Source organism: Odocoileus virginianus, chromosome 10, assembly GCF_023699985.2.
Source record: "Odocoileus virginianus isolate 20LAN1187 ecotype Illinois chromosome 10, Ovbor_1.2, whole genome shotgun sequence".
Classification (NCBI taxonomy): Eukaryota; Metazoa; Chordata; class Mammalia; order Artiodactyla; family Cervidae; genus Odocoileus; species Odocoileus virginianus.
In genome coordinates, this window is record NC_069683.1 from 17,791,478 (window position 1) to 17,807,080 (window position 15,603).

Sequence of the window (15,603 nt, forward strand, 5' to 3'; positions counted from 1 at the left end):
CTCATAAATAAATTGTTGTCTTCAAAAGAAAAAGTTTATTTTTTTCTGGAAAATTTAAGTCTTTTAACAAATATCATTAGGTTATTTGAGGAATTCAATATTTATTGTTTAAAATAAAGATTTTAAAGATTTATTTCCTATTCCACCTGTCCTTGCATTTTTAAAATTAGCAAAGACGTTTGCATTTAAAAGCATTTTTAAATGCTTTTATATTTATAAATTTATTATGGGCCAATAATTGATATTATTTTTCATAGTACTTTCTCTCCTTATTTGGTGGTTCAGTTTCTCCTTTTACTTGTAGGTAACAACTCAAAGAACTGATGGTTTTTTTCATGGTAGGCTATGAAATATTTGGGTACAGCAGCTACTAGAAAGTCTCTAAGATGCTATGACATTTTGAAGCAGTTCAGTTGGGTAAGGAAATGAAGAATAATGAGGTGGATTTCAAGTGCAGTTTTTGCAAAATGGGTGAAGCAAAGTTATGCAAGTTTTGTTGCAATGTAATCTTAGTGGGAATAACTGTACTTACACAGCATTATAAGAAAGTTTGATGTTCTTGTTTTTAACTTACTGCCTGTTCTCAACTTATTTCACTGCTTTTGTTTCTGCAAAGAATTTTAAAGCATCAATTGAGAAAAATATTATCTGTGTTTCATTTTGGTTTTATTATTAGAAACCTCTGTATTAGAAAAGAGAATCATTTGGATTGATGGAAAGTGGGACAGATACTTCTTGTGTATTACAGTATTGTCTACATAATTTCTATTCCTGCTTCTTCATCAACAATGTAATAACAATTTTGTTTACATCACAGGTGGTGATGGCCTAGCTTAAAAAAAAACTGATTTCCTAGTGTTTCATGCATATAAGTATGATCATGGGACACACTGGTCAATGCAATAGAGAAAGAAATCCTTGGACAGCATGCCCTTTGGAATTAAAAGAAAAAGGAAAAAAAGTGTTGCTAGATGAAGACTTTTTGCCTTCCTTTATCTCTTCCTCCTGTCTATAATTAGTAGCCTCAGAGATCATCTTGGTGACAAGGTGAAGAGGTGACAAGAATAAAGACAAAGAATTGCATACTAAAATTGATGCGTAGAAAGATGGGAAGTCCCTGGGGTCCTGATGACATTGCTGAATATGGAATATCTATTCTCAGACTCATTGCTACAGAAGACAAATGTATTTCTTAATTGTTAGTATACCAGTTAGTTGGATTTTTTATAAATTGTGGTGAAATGTGTTCCTCATACAAAGATATGGCTTTCTAATTGAAAAAATATATCTGGGTCACTGTAGACATAGATAATTAAACATAATATTAAAAGATAATTCTGAAATACAAAGGCTTTAGGATCTGTTATCTTTGAATACTGATTTCTAAGGAGAAATGTGTTTGCTGGTCTATATATATCTACAATTCTGTCAGTATAAAAATGTTATGTAATTTAAATAATTTCCTATTTATGAAATTTTGTCACTTTTTAAATATCAAATTAGAAACTTTTATTAATGTGAAATATACAGTAAACTTGCAGAGAATATTTTTCACTTATTTCTGAATTTGGGGAATTATTAGTCAGTCTAAATTTCAGTTATACATTTCAGCATGTATAAGGACGTAATTTCATAGTTTCCCATAAATGTTTTTATTTGCTATTTTAAAAATCTTAGTTTCTATTCAGTAGCAAGCTGAATTCCTTTTGTTTCAAACTCCTTCTCCAGAAATTTCCTTTTTTATTCTTGGCAGATGAACCAAGAGTTTTATTAAAGTATCACTGATATATTCAACATACACTCTTTGTTATTTAATATCACTGAAAGAGTAAGAAGAAAATATAGAAATACTATAAGTCTTGATGTTTTGAGTAGTTTTTCTAGAGATAGATTCAGAATTTGAGATATTTTTGTGAGGGTTGAAGAAATAAGAAACAAAAAAATAGAACACACTAAAGAATTACTTTTCTTTAGTTTCTTGGTTGAGGTCCCACACTAAAAGAAGTTGTTTTGGATTTGACCTTAGTTCTTATCCATATATGTGTGTGTGTGTGTGTGTTCAGTAGGGTTCAGCTCTTTGCAACTTCATGTGCTGTATCCCTCCAGGCTCCACTGTCCATGGAATTTTCCAGGCAAGAATGCTGAAGTGAGTTGCCATTTCCTTCTCCAGGGGATCTTCACCACCCAGGGACTGAACCTGTATCTCTTGTGTCTCCTGTATTAGCAGACAGATTCTTTACCCCTGCACCATCCACAGGCCTCAAGAAAAGCACAACATAATTTGTCACCAGTCACAACACATCTGTGAGAAATGGGGACCCAGAACAACCCCCAGGACATCTTTTAAAAGCAGAGAAGATCTTAGCTCAGGTATGGCTGCTTTTGTACCGCAGCCTTTGTCCCTTTGAGCCTGAGCACTAGTTTTTGTCCCTCGAAAACTTAAAAAAAAAATATTTGCCAGTTTTATATGAGTATGTAGGGAACATTAATGATCACTTAGTTTTCACAGTTTCTTAGCTTCTGTTCCATGCTAGGCTCGAAACAGAACGATGCACAATCTTTTAGGAATGTGGCATTCTGAGTTGTTTATTGATTGTGCTTAGGGAGGTGTCTATCAGACACTCAGAATAAGGGCTGAGAGGTATAGTAAACCTGGCTTAGGTGTCTCTTCTCATGGGTCACCTCTCTAGCAACTCACTTGAAGTAACTTTAGAGAAAATAGAATTCTAACTTGACATTAGATATCTTGTTGAAGTCACTCAACCCAGTCAATTAAAAGCTCTTCGCTCCTGGAATCTCTTGACTTTGGTAGTTAAATTGGTTAAATGCTAGGTAAATGTATATAATTTTTAAAAAGCAGATTCAAACTGGTAGCTGTTGAAGTAATGTGATCTGTGACATAATGTCATATCCTACAGACAGTACTGGCTTGAATGTCATGAGGAATAAAGTCCAGGGTCAAGGTTGTGGACTACATCCTCAGAGTTGTTTTGCCTCTTGGTTTTCGTATGTCTCTTGTCCTGAACACATAAACTTGAAAATAGTTATGTATTTTTGCTTTCTGTCCAGCCTTTCATAATTATAAAATTACAAATAAAATACTAAGCAGTTTTCTGGAAGAAAACTAAAGCATGTAGGACTCCTCCAACAGCACAACTGTGTTTCGGGTTAAGCTTGTTACCTTTTTCATCTTTGTGCACATATATATAGGTGTTCTATATCACTGAATCATAAGTCATTTTATTTTATGCTGTATCTGTCTCATCTCACATTGTTTGACCTATTCGGTCACTTGGAAAACTGTGTTGGACTCTCAAATATAGGGATAGATCATATATGTTCAATGTCATTAATATTTATAATTATTTTGAATGGTCACAAAATATGCAAAGTGTGATAGTTGCAACATATTTTTTAACAGGGCCTTATTTTGGGGATATTTACCTTGATTGTAATTGTTCCTTTTTTTAGATTATACTGTAGTGTTTTTTCCCCTCTTTGAATGAGTTCTTCATGATAAATTGTTGGGTCAACAAGTGTAGACTTTTCATGGCATTGAATATATTTGATTTATGCCAATTTACAATGTTGACATCCATGTGTAAGTATATTATCAGAAATGACATGCTATACTGTTAATGCACTTGTCTTTATAATCACTGATACTATGGGGAAAATTCAGTGTCTTAAGAGGGATTGTTATACTCAAACCTTAGCCTGCACAGAACCTCTAGCATTATATTCCTTTAAGTCATTGCTACATTAATGATTAAAAACATTTTTAACTTCATAGACTGTGCATTATGACTCAATTACCCTTATCCTTGTTAATTCTCTTTCCTGCTATAACAGCTTTATTGGGATACATTATGAAACTTGTAGAACCATAAATAACCATGGGTCACATTGGCTTCTGAAAAGCGTGTGAGTTCCACTGGAATAGAAATCCAAATGAAAAAAGAAACATCGTGAATATTTTAACATTAAGAAAAGGGGACAAAACTATATAATAATTTTTCCTTCTGAAATTTTTCCATTATACATTCATGCAAATATATGGAAATACATCTTTGTTTAGATGTATCATTTGTTTTTCAGTTACTCATATACCTAAAATAATCTTTGATCTCCTAAGGTTGAAGAGGGAATGTTTACCTGGTATAGAGATGAATGAAACTGAAGGTCACAATTGATCAATCCCAGTCCACGGGCAGAATGTGCAAGGGAGAATGCCAAGTCTTACCTGATTCTTTGCGTGAAGTTGTTTTCTGTCGTAGTCTGTGACTCTGAGACATGTTCTTGAGACAGAGTTTTTTTTGTGTGTGTGTGTGATTTGTTGTTGTTGTTGTTGTTGTTTTTGAGGCTTAAACTTTGAAATGGAGCCTGGGAAACGTGTGTGTAAGTAGTACATTTTGATTTTGGAAATAAATGGATAGATACGCGAAAGTAATTCCAGAACCCAGAATAACTTCAAGCTGCTGATAGAAGTTGGATTTCAGTCTTTTACTCTATCTTGAAAATGTTTTTTTCTTTTAACTGAGTAACTATTCCTTATATTCAGTGAGGGCTTCAGGATATAACGATGAAAATCAGTTCACTTTACGAGGAAAATGAGGTGTGTGTGTTTTCCTGTGCTGATGACGTTTTTAAAAGTACAAATGAATACATGGGCATTATAAAAAATATATAATATTAAACTGTACAGAGCATAAAATAAAAGTTGTCTTCTCATTTACTTCATCCCAACATTTAAAAAGTTAGCTGTCAATATTAATAGTTCTGAATATCTTTCTAAGGATTTACTATGTGTGCATATAATTTTATGATTTTACAGCACTCATGCTTTTTTTATTCTATAATATGCAAAGGACAATTAATGTTACCTCATTGTAACAATACAAAGTCATAACAGATGATATTGAAAATATAGATGAATGTAAAGAATGGAGAAAAAGTGCCTATATTTACATCACCAGGCTTTTATTCATTTATCCCATAGTATTAAATGTTTCTCTATCATATGATATTTTCTGGCTACTTATTTTTAAAATATACCAGGATTTATTTATCTCATCTTCTATTGTTGGATAGTCAGGTTGTTTTTATACTATTTTTCAATATTATAAGTAATGCTTGTACTTAAATCTTATGTATGTTTTTAGTGACTGTACTATTTCTTAAAACTGAAACTGCTGATTCAAAGTATCTGAAATTTTTTGAAATATTAGTAAATTCTGCTCAGAAAAAAAGAAGAAATTTATTCCCACAACAAGTAGTTCATGAGAGCATCTGTTTGTGAATAAGTTATCTTTTTTGTTTGTTTTCATTATTGCCTTTATTTTAGAGTACAGAAAAGACTTACAAACAGAAACAACAATTATGTCGTTTCACAATGATCTCTTGTCTTCCCATGGCTTCAAGTTACTGTGTATCATCCATTCATTTCAGTCTAATTATTTTTAATATTTCTTGTAGGGCAAGTATATTAGTGATGAATTCTCTCCACTTTTATTTCTTTGGGAATGTGCTAATATCGCCATTTTTGAAGGATAGTTTTATTTAATATTGAATTTTTAGTTGACAAAGTATATCAAATATATCATCTTCCTACTTTCTGATTTCATGATTTCTGATGAGATATCAGTTGTTAATGTTGAAGATCTCTTATGATAAGTTGCTTTTCCCTTGCTGACTTCAAGATTCTTTTTGTTTTGTCTCTCAACAGCATGACTATGATGTATCTAGGTATGCATCTCTTTGAATTTACTGTATTTGGAATTAATTGAGCTTCTTGAATGTGCAGAATAATGTTTTTCATCAAATTTGGGGCATTTGGGGCCATTTAAAAAATATATATTCTTTATGTCTTTACTCTCTCCTTTCCTCTGGGACTCTTAGTACATGTTTGTTGGCATGCTTGATGGTATCCCAGTCTCTGAAGCTCTCTTCATTATTCTTTATTGATGATTTTTTTTTTCTATTACTCAGATTGGATAAGCTCTATTGACTTAATTCACTGGTTCTTTTGTCTGCTCACTCAAATCTGTTGTTGTAAATTTTGCAGTTCAAATGTCTCATGTTATATAGAGATTTAATATAATCCATTTATTTTTAAAAAATTTTTAGATTAGGAATATATTTTTACTGAAGTATGCTTGATTTACAATATGTTCGTTTCTTATGAAAAGCAAAGTGATTCACTTATACAAATATACATATTCTTTTCAATTATGGTTTATTATAGGATACCAAATATAGTCCCTTATGCTATACATTAGGAACTTGTTGCTTATCTTTTTATATATGGTATTTTATATTTGCTAATACCAAACTCCTAATTTATCTCTCCCCCACCCTTTGGTAACCATAAGTTATTTTGGATTCTGTTAGGATCCAAAGGATCAGTGAAAATGGCACATAAACCATGGAATGAGGTGTAGTGTTACTGAATAACTAATTTAAATAGTTAACAAAAATTGACCAGCATAATTCTAGCTAACTACCAATTACGTGTCAAAATGATTTGGTAAAAATCTAATATAAGTATATTAAGTATCTTTAAACATTATATTGAATATAAAATATATTGAATATAAAGTAACATTTTTATATGTTTCTACCAACTTCCCTGTCATCTTATGTATCATCAGGAGAGACCAGTGTATGTTGTAATAACAAACTACCTGCAAATCTCAATGACTTTAAAAAAAAACAGAATATTATTTTTTTTTTTTGTTCATGATACTGTTTGCTATGCTTGTCTATGACTCTGCTATGCAAGCTGACACCCCGGCTGCAGAAACAATTCATACCCAGGAGCTAACTGGTCTTGTGGCAGAGAAGAAAGAGGCTTCACCTTGTGCTCAGGAGAGACACACATGGTTTCCTCCCCATTCATTAGCCAAAGTGAGTCAACTGGCCATTGCTCACTCAGTGTCATGGAGACAGGCGATTTCCCCACCTCGAAAGGCAATGTAAGCTCCATGGTCAAGTCAGCTACCAACACGGCAGGAAAATTCAGCTGTCTTTCATGGTGCAGCAGTAAACATTTTGGACCAGAATAGAATCTACCACATCCTGGTTTTATAAGGGGTTTAAAATTTGGAAAAAGTCTTTGACATGATCCAATGCTACCTGGTGGGACAGTGGATAAAGAATCCTCCTGCAATGCAGCAATCACAGGGTTGATTCCTGGGTTGAGAGGATGTTCTGAAGGAGGAAAGAGCAACCCACCCCAGTGTTCTTGCCTCAGAAATCTCACGGACAGAGGAGCCTCGTGCACTACAGTCCGTGGGATCACAAGCGTCCCATACAGCTTAGTGACTAAACCACTACCATCGCCGATGCTATATTGAAATCATAAAACAGCCTCAATTTTCTCCAAAACCTTCCAAGTCCTTGGTCTTGAGGTAATGTACGAATGAATGATTTCATATGAAGAAATATCTACAGTATTCAGTGGTTACGTATGTAAAATTTTGTCTTGCCTACACAGATTTTATAAATCATACCTCCTAAAGGAGATCAGTCCTGGGTGTTCATTGGAAGGACTGATGCTGAAGCTGAAACTCCAATACTTTGGCCACCTCATGTGAATTGTTGACTCACTGGAAAAGACGCTGATGCTTGGAAGGATTGGGGGCAGGAGAAGGGGACGACAGAGGATGAGATGGCTAGATGGTATCACTGACTCGTTGGACATGAGTTTGAGTAAACTCTGGGAGTTGGTGATGGACAGGGAGGCCTGGCGTGCTGTGATTCATGGGGTCGCAAAGAGTCAGACATGACTGAGCGACTGAACTGAACTGATTATATGAATATTTCCATTGCAGAAGGGGTTTCAGGGTAACCTGCTCAAATATAAGGCCTGTACAAAGTCCCCTCTGTGCTGTGAATATGTCTAGAAATACTCATGGTAGTTTGGGCAAGAGAAGGGGGGCATTTTTTATAAGCCTCTGCAATTTTCTTTTAGTACTTGTCTTGATTACAAAATAATTTCTTTCTACGAAATTTATTTTTTCTGTAGATGTTTCTTCTTCTTAGCCCCAAATAAAACTGTTCCTCCTGACAAGTGTTACAGAGTTAAATTTTGCAGTTCAAATGTCTCATGTTATATAGAGATTTAATATAATCCAATGTTAAATGGACAGAGCATTTAGCATATCTTCTGAAGTAAAATAGCTTGGTGATATGAGGACAAAAGTAGAATATCTAAGGTCATGTGTATATATGGTGTTACTGCTCATTTGGTTTTTATTTATCACTCCTGTGTGTCTCAAATAAAACAGCAACCTATCCAATTCCAGTGTCTGAAGTCAGTTCTGCCTCATATTACAATTCTCTCTCCTTACACTGTAGTGAATCTACTCTGTTGACATTTATTACAAAGCTTGACTACTAGAAAATCTAGAAGACTTATTTAAATCATGTTTTAATATGCTCCCAGCTTGCCACTGATATCCATAAAATTTGCCTTTTCTGTTGCATATGGATATGTTTTGGTAGAGGTAAATTATTTTAATTTTAGCTTTGATTCACACTGAGATAAGGGAGGATAACTTTGGAACTTACTATCTTTTCTGTTTGCTTGAATGTTTGTAAAGTTGTTCAAGAGTTTTCCATAGCTCTTGTCACTTAAGAGAGCAGAAGTGCTTTGTTTCTTGGAAGTGCTGGCCCATATTCTTCCCCAGGTCCAGGGAAAACTAAATTCAGGAACTTTAGGTGCAATGTCCATCCAGCATCGAGGTCTGAAGTTAATGATTGAAATATATTAAGGCCTTTGTACATTTTAAGGTCTCTCCAGAAACCTGGGTCTATATTCATAGACTATATGAATAGAAGGTTGAATATTTCTACAGTAATATAGTTTCCTCCTGGGAAAGAACCTAACTGGGTAGAATGAGGGGAAAAGAAAATTAAAAAAAAAAAAAATCTCATGAAGCTTATACTCCTGCAGGCTAATGTAGACAGTCATATCACACTTCATTTCTGGTGTTTGAATGTATCCCAGAGGTTTCCAAGTTCTCTGGCCTAGAAATAGGAATGAACTTGGGACTTTTGCTTATGTGTTTGTGTACATGTGAATAGTATACATTTAGAATCAAGCACAGGGATTGTCATTATATCCATCGAGTATAGAAAGCTCTGTACTTTCAGAATGGAGATCACCTACCCTATGTGTAGCCTATTCACTGCTCAATCTCAGGGACTTGCTTAACCTATTGCTTATCCCTCTGGCTCCTCAAATTGCTCAATTTTGTACCTGACCAATCCACAAATATGTATGGCTAGGCATGGTGATACTTTTTTCCATTTCTGTTTTGAACCATTTTTCTTCCATAGTTACATTAAAAATAAAACTCGTTTGAAACACATGAAAGTAAAAGTGAGAGTCCTTCAATTGTGTCCAACTCTTTGTGACTCCATGGACTATGTAGTCCAGGGGATCCTCCAGGCCAGAATGCTGGAGTGGATAACCTTTCCCTTCTCCAGGGGATCTTCCCAACCCAGGGATCGAACCCAGGTCTCCTGCATTGTATGCGGATTCCTTTTACCAGATGAGCCATACTACACTGTTAAATGAATCTCTTTATCCATGTTCAGAGAATCTTATTTATTTGCTTATTTACTGAAGTTTTAGCTATGGGGTCCATTGTTTCTCTTTCTAACCTAGATCCCTCTCACATTTCTCTCTCCACCCCCACCCACCCCTGCATGGTCTTCTGTTTTGGTTTGACTTCAAGATTCCATTCTCTCTAAAAACTAAAAGACACACCAATTTGATTTTGTTTGTTGTCTGTCTATGTAGTAACCAGATCCTCACCAATTTCTTTAATAGAAATTAACAAGATGCAGTGCCAAAGAATGCTCAAACTACCGCACAATTGCACTTATCTCACATACTAATAAAGTAATGCTCAAAATTCTCCAAGCCAGGCTTCAGTAGTATATGAACCGTGAACTTCCAGATGTTCAAACTGGTTTTAGAAAAGACGGAGGAACCAGAGATCAAATTGCCAACATCCGTTGGATTATTGAAAAAGCAATAGAGTTCCAGAAAAATATCTATTTCTGCTTTATTGACTATGCCAAAGTCTTCGACTGTGTGAATCACAATAAACTGTGGAAAATTCTGAAAGAGATGGGAGTACCAGACCACCTGACATACCTCTTGAGAAACCTGTATGCAAGTCAGGAAGCAACAGTTAGAACTGGACATGGAACAACAGACTGGTTGCAAATAGGAAAAGGAGTATGTCAAGGCTGTATATTGTCACCCTGCTTATTTAACTTATATGCAGAGTACATCATGAGAAACGCTGGGCAGGAAGAAGCACAAGCTGGAATCAAGATTGCTGGGAGAAATATCAATAACCTCAGATATGCAGATGACACCACTCTTATGGCAGAGAGTGAAGAGGAACTAAAAAGCCTCTTGATGAAAGTGAAAGAGGAGAGTGAAAAAGTTGGCTTAAAGCTCAACATTCAGAAAACTAAGATCATGGCATCTGGTCCCATCACTTCATGGGAAATAGATGGGGAGACAGTGGAAACAGTGTCAAACTTTATTATTGGGGGCTCCAAAATCACTGTAGATGGTGACTGCAGCCATGAAATTAAAAGACGCTTACTCCTTGTAAGGAAAGTTATGAGCAACCTAGATAGCATATTAAAAAGCAGAAACATTACTTTGCCAAAAATTTCCATCTGGTCAAGGCTCTGGTTTTTCCAGTGGTCATGTATGGATGTGAGATTTGGATTGTGAAGAAAGCTGCGTGCCAAAAAATTGATGCTTTTAAACTGTGGTGTTGGAGAAGACCCTTGAGAGTCCCTTGGACTGCAAGGAGATCCAACCAGTCCATCCTGAAGGAGATCAGTCCTGGGTATTCGTTGGAAGGACTGATGCTGAAGCTGAAACTCCAATACTTTGGCCACCTCATGCGAAGAGTTGACTCATTGGAAAAAACTCTGATGCTGGGAGAGATTGGGGGCAGGAGGAGAAGGGGACGACAGGGGATGAGATGGCTGGATGGCATCACCAATTCAATGGACATGAATTTGAGTAAACTCTGGGATTTGTGATGGACATGGAGGCCTGGCGTGCTGCAGTCCATGGGTTGGCAAAGAGTCGGACCCAACTGAGCCACTGAACTGAACTGAACTGAACTGAGCTGAGCTGAGCTGAGCTGAACAGGTTGCCTGGTCTTTGATTTCACTTATAAAACTGGTGCCAATGATGCCCTGTATCAATGAAAGTTGTTATTCCCCGTCATTAATTTAATTCCCATTTTGTTCTTCCTGTTGTTGATGAAACAAATGAAAATCCATCAAAATATGAATTAGAAATATTTCCTGTTCTACTAGTCATATTCTTGGTATCTAGAAAATAAACTGCTTCAGCTTCATTTTACTTTGTGTTAATTACTTTCACGCTCAGAGTTTTAGTATAGAGTTCCTAACCGGTATTCTAATTCTACTGTTTCTTTCTTAAGAAACAGAATCCTTTGTAAATTTCTAGAGCCATAGTTTATTCCAGCTCTTTTTTTTTTAGGATATACTATTAACTTGTTAATATGGGGAAAAATAAGTGACAATTCCAAAAGCAAAGTAGTATTAATTCATAGGGTCAAGATGGCAGTCGTCTTGTTTAAAATGATAATAACTAGTTCTTATTGGCACCAATCCTATTAGAGCTTTCCTTTGAAGATGAAAAATACAGCCTGAGGATTCCCTGAGAAGGCTCATTCTTGTAAGCCATGTATTCCTTTTACTTGGATCTCTGTACTGGATCAGTGTCTAGTGTTTACTTGTCTTATCTTTAAATATAAAACAATATATATATATATAGTTCTATGTTCATTGAAAAGTAGTAATATGTTATCTCCTGGTGATTTCACTCAATTTCAATTATTTTTCAAAAATATTTTCTTGGCCACGCTGTGCAACATGTGGGATGTTATTTTCCCAACCAGGAGTAAAACATGTGCCCCTTACATTGGACACATGGTTTTCACCTCTGGACCACCAAGGAACCCCTCAATTTCAAATTTAGCAGTTGAGTCGAAAGTACATAATGCTAAGGAAAATTCTGAATTATTTATCTGAAGAGTACATTTTCCTTAGAAGAAGTGCCTTAAATTAAGAAAAAGGGTGAGAGAGAAAGCTTTGGGTGGGAAAGAGTGAAGAAAAGTATAAATTTGGTCACATTAGGGGAATCCTACTCTGTCTTACAGCTGTGCCCACCACTCTACAAAAGAGATTGGCCATATGATGACTTTGCTATTTATTGCAGAATCAGTTGAATGATTTAATCCCTCTCTGACAACAAGCAAACAGTAAATATACATGAAAATTTATCAGAAAAGCCAGGGGTTAATAACATGGCAAATTCTGCAGGAGACAGCATTTCCCACTTGGGCACTCTCCCTCTTATACTGGGCATCCCCCTCTGACCACCTCTCCATAGAGTCTGTTACTTCATTCTCTGGGTCTTAGGCATGCTGTTATTTTTGCTCTTAACTCATTATGTTCAATGTATGTGTCTCCCTGTCTGTGTTCCCCACTAGACTGTCAACTTGTTGAAGACTAGAATAGAGTCTTATTAATTTTTATTATTTTGCTAAGAGCCAGATTCAACAGTAGATATTTAAACATAAACTGTGCTTGCTGAAATATGACACTGATCTATTTCCTACAGGCTGTACGTTTAAGTTTTTGTTTTGTTCTGTTTCTTACACAAAATTATGCACGTGTGGATGGATAGATGGATGCATGGATAAATGGAGGGATGGATGGAAATATAAAGGGAATCATTGGGTTCCTTTTGTGATCTGTATATGCTAGATATTGTGCGAAGTACTTGAGTTACACCAAAGAACCCAATTGTTTTCCTGATGCCTCTTGAATTTATTCAGTATAACCCCTGTAAATATAATCTGCCATTTGGAAAAGAATACCCTCCCAATTAGATGGAACTAAACATTTTATTAGAATCCACATCCCCTGCCTTGGCCATAAAATTACACTATCATAATTTACTTGCTCAGACATTCATGACTTTGTATTTTAATGCTATATTCAGGTGTAATAGCAAATAAAGAATGAAATATGTGAGTTGCTATTTCAAATAACATAGTGTGTGTGGGCGGATATCAATGGTTTTAATAAATTGTGACTAAGGATAGGTGTTCGGCTTGCACACATCCGAATTCCTTTCCATAGGAATACAGTCAGATGCCCTGAGCTGACCTGAATACGCTTTTTTTCTCTTTTTTTTTTAATTGATGGATAGATTTTAAGAATGAGGAGAATGTAATACAGAATAAAAATGCAGCTGTCTATGGGGAGTGCTGCTGGAGACAAGTGCATGGAGCAGAGAGGCTGGGGAATGAATTTTTCAATGTGGTTAATGAAGTGTGGTGTCAGCGGAAATCAGGGGTAATTAGCAATGTGTATAAAGGGATGAGCTTGGGTAAACTTGTCATCTCATGCTACTGAGTGACCAGCAGTACAGGTGAAAGGTGAAGTGCATGAATGTCATTCTTGACCCTTTGGTGGGAAAAAATAGAATTGTAAAAGATTTGATGAGAGTCTATGAAGGAGCAGAAGGAACAGAATATTTGCAACTTACATTTGTATACTTATTCCCTAAAATGCACTTTCATAGAACTGTTTCCATAGTTATGGCACTCTCTATCCTTTTAATACTTTGGTTGTTTTACCATTATAATGGTAATTTGAGTACATATAGTAAACTTGGGAAGAAGAGAAAAAATAAAAATCCCTCTGCTTAAAGGTAATCATTGTTAATATTTTGGCATATTTTCTACCAGACAGTTTTTAGGTGAAGGTTTTATTATTAACAGTTGTAATCATATTATATGTACAATTTTACCTGATTTTCCGTCTAACATTTGAGCAACATTCATGTTAGTAGGAATGTAATTACTCAAGATAACCTTCACTGTGCTTACTCTGCTCTAAGCATTGTTACGATGCTACTATTACAACAACCTTCAGGGGTGGGTATTGTTTTTAATCTTCATTTTGCAAGTGAAAAAATTAAGATACAGAGAAGGTTACGTATCTTTCCTAATGTCATATGGATAATAAATGCCAGAGTTGGCATTCAAAACCAAGCAGTCTCATTCCAGAAGCTACTCTCTTATCTTGATATTAGACCAAGAGTTAGCAAACTTTCCGATAAATATTTGGGGCCTGTGGGCCTTCAAGTCTGTTTTGCAACTCCTCCACTCTGTTGTGGGAGCACAGAAAGTAAATTAATATATAATAGGTATATGAGTGAGCATTCTGTGTTCTAATCAAATGTTATGGGCACTGACATTTGAATTTATTATAATTTTCATGGGTCACAAAACAGTATTTTTTGAATGTTTTTTTTTCCAACTGTTAGAAATGTAACAGGCTGCTGGCAGTAGTTTGTGAATACTTTTAGTAGAATAACTGATACATTATTTAGTACCTGGTAGCATCCCTGATGCTTAGGTGTTTAAGTTGTTTCAAATATAAAATGGTTTCAAGCAAAACCTGACCAAGGAAAAATGCTATAATGAATATCTTTGTTCATAAAACTCCTTTTTATAGTATTTTCTTAGGACATATTCCAGACTTGATCAGCTCAAAGGTTATGAATAACTCTACTCCTCTTAAATTTTATTGCAAAATTAGTTATCAAGGATGTACCAATATAGACTCCTACCACTAGTATACAAGGATAGCATATTTTTTTCTTTTGCTGTCATTGGGTATGTATTGAACTAATATATTTGAAATCATGTAAAATATAGTGATATTTTAATATAAATTAAGCACATTTAAAGATAAATAAGGTAGACTAGTATTTTCCTTTATAATATGTAAACAAATTCATTTGAGAAGTTTCCTAAAATTTCTATGTGCTGTCTCCCATTGCCATATCCATATTGCATATGGGGATGATAAGCAGCTGGAGAGAAGGAGAACAACTTTTAAATACAGTAAATTTGATAGAGTGTTCTGTAATTTTATCCATGCCAAACAATTTTTCTCCTGTTAATTTTGGCATCAGTTCAGTTCAGCCACTCAGTCATGTCCAAGTCTTTGCGACCCCATGAACTGTAGCACATGAGGCTTCCCCTTTCCATCACCAACTCCTGGGGCTTGCTCAGATTCGCGTTCATCGAGTCGGTGATGCCATCTAACCAATTCTGGCATAATATTTCTTAAAAATTGGTCATGGAAGAATAAAAGTTGTCTTCAGTATTGTGTTTTGAAAGCATTAAATCATGCTATTTTATTACTTTCATTATAATAACAGAAGCTTGAATTCAGAGGATACCACAGTTCTTTTTGGCATCCTGAAAGCAGCATGTTTTCCATTGGCAATTGAGGTATGTGCCACTAGACGGTGATGTTGCTAGTGGTCACTTCGTTCCTTTTATTTTTATTTTTTTTTTCATTTTTGTCGAGATATAATTGACATATAGTATTAGACAGTGTTGCTTTTCAAATCTGGTGAAAATAAAAGGACAGATTTAGCGCAGCACAGTGTCTGTCAGTGTTTCAAAGGGCTGAGCGGTGTCAGCTTGTTTGGATCCTATGAAA

The 15,603-nt window shown here is 35.2% G+C and overlaps 1 protein-coding gene across 8 annotated transcripts in view; it reads left to right on the forward strand.

Annotated features, from left to right (window-relative positions):
* The window catches only part of LRRC4C (leucine rich repeat containing 4C), a 1,326,823-nt gene that overhangs the window by 165,678 nt on the left and 1,145,542 nt on the right, over nt 1–15,603 (forward strand). The window lies entirely within an intron of this gene.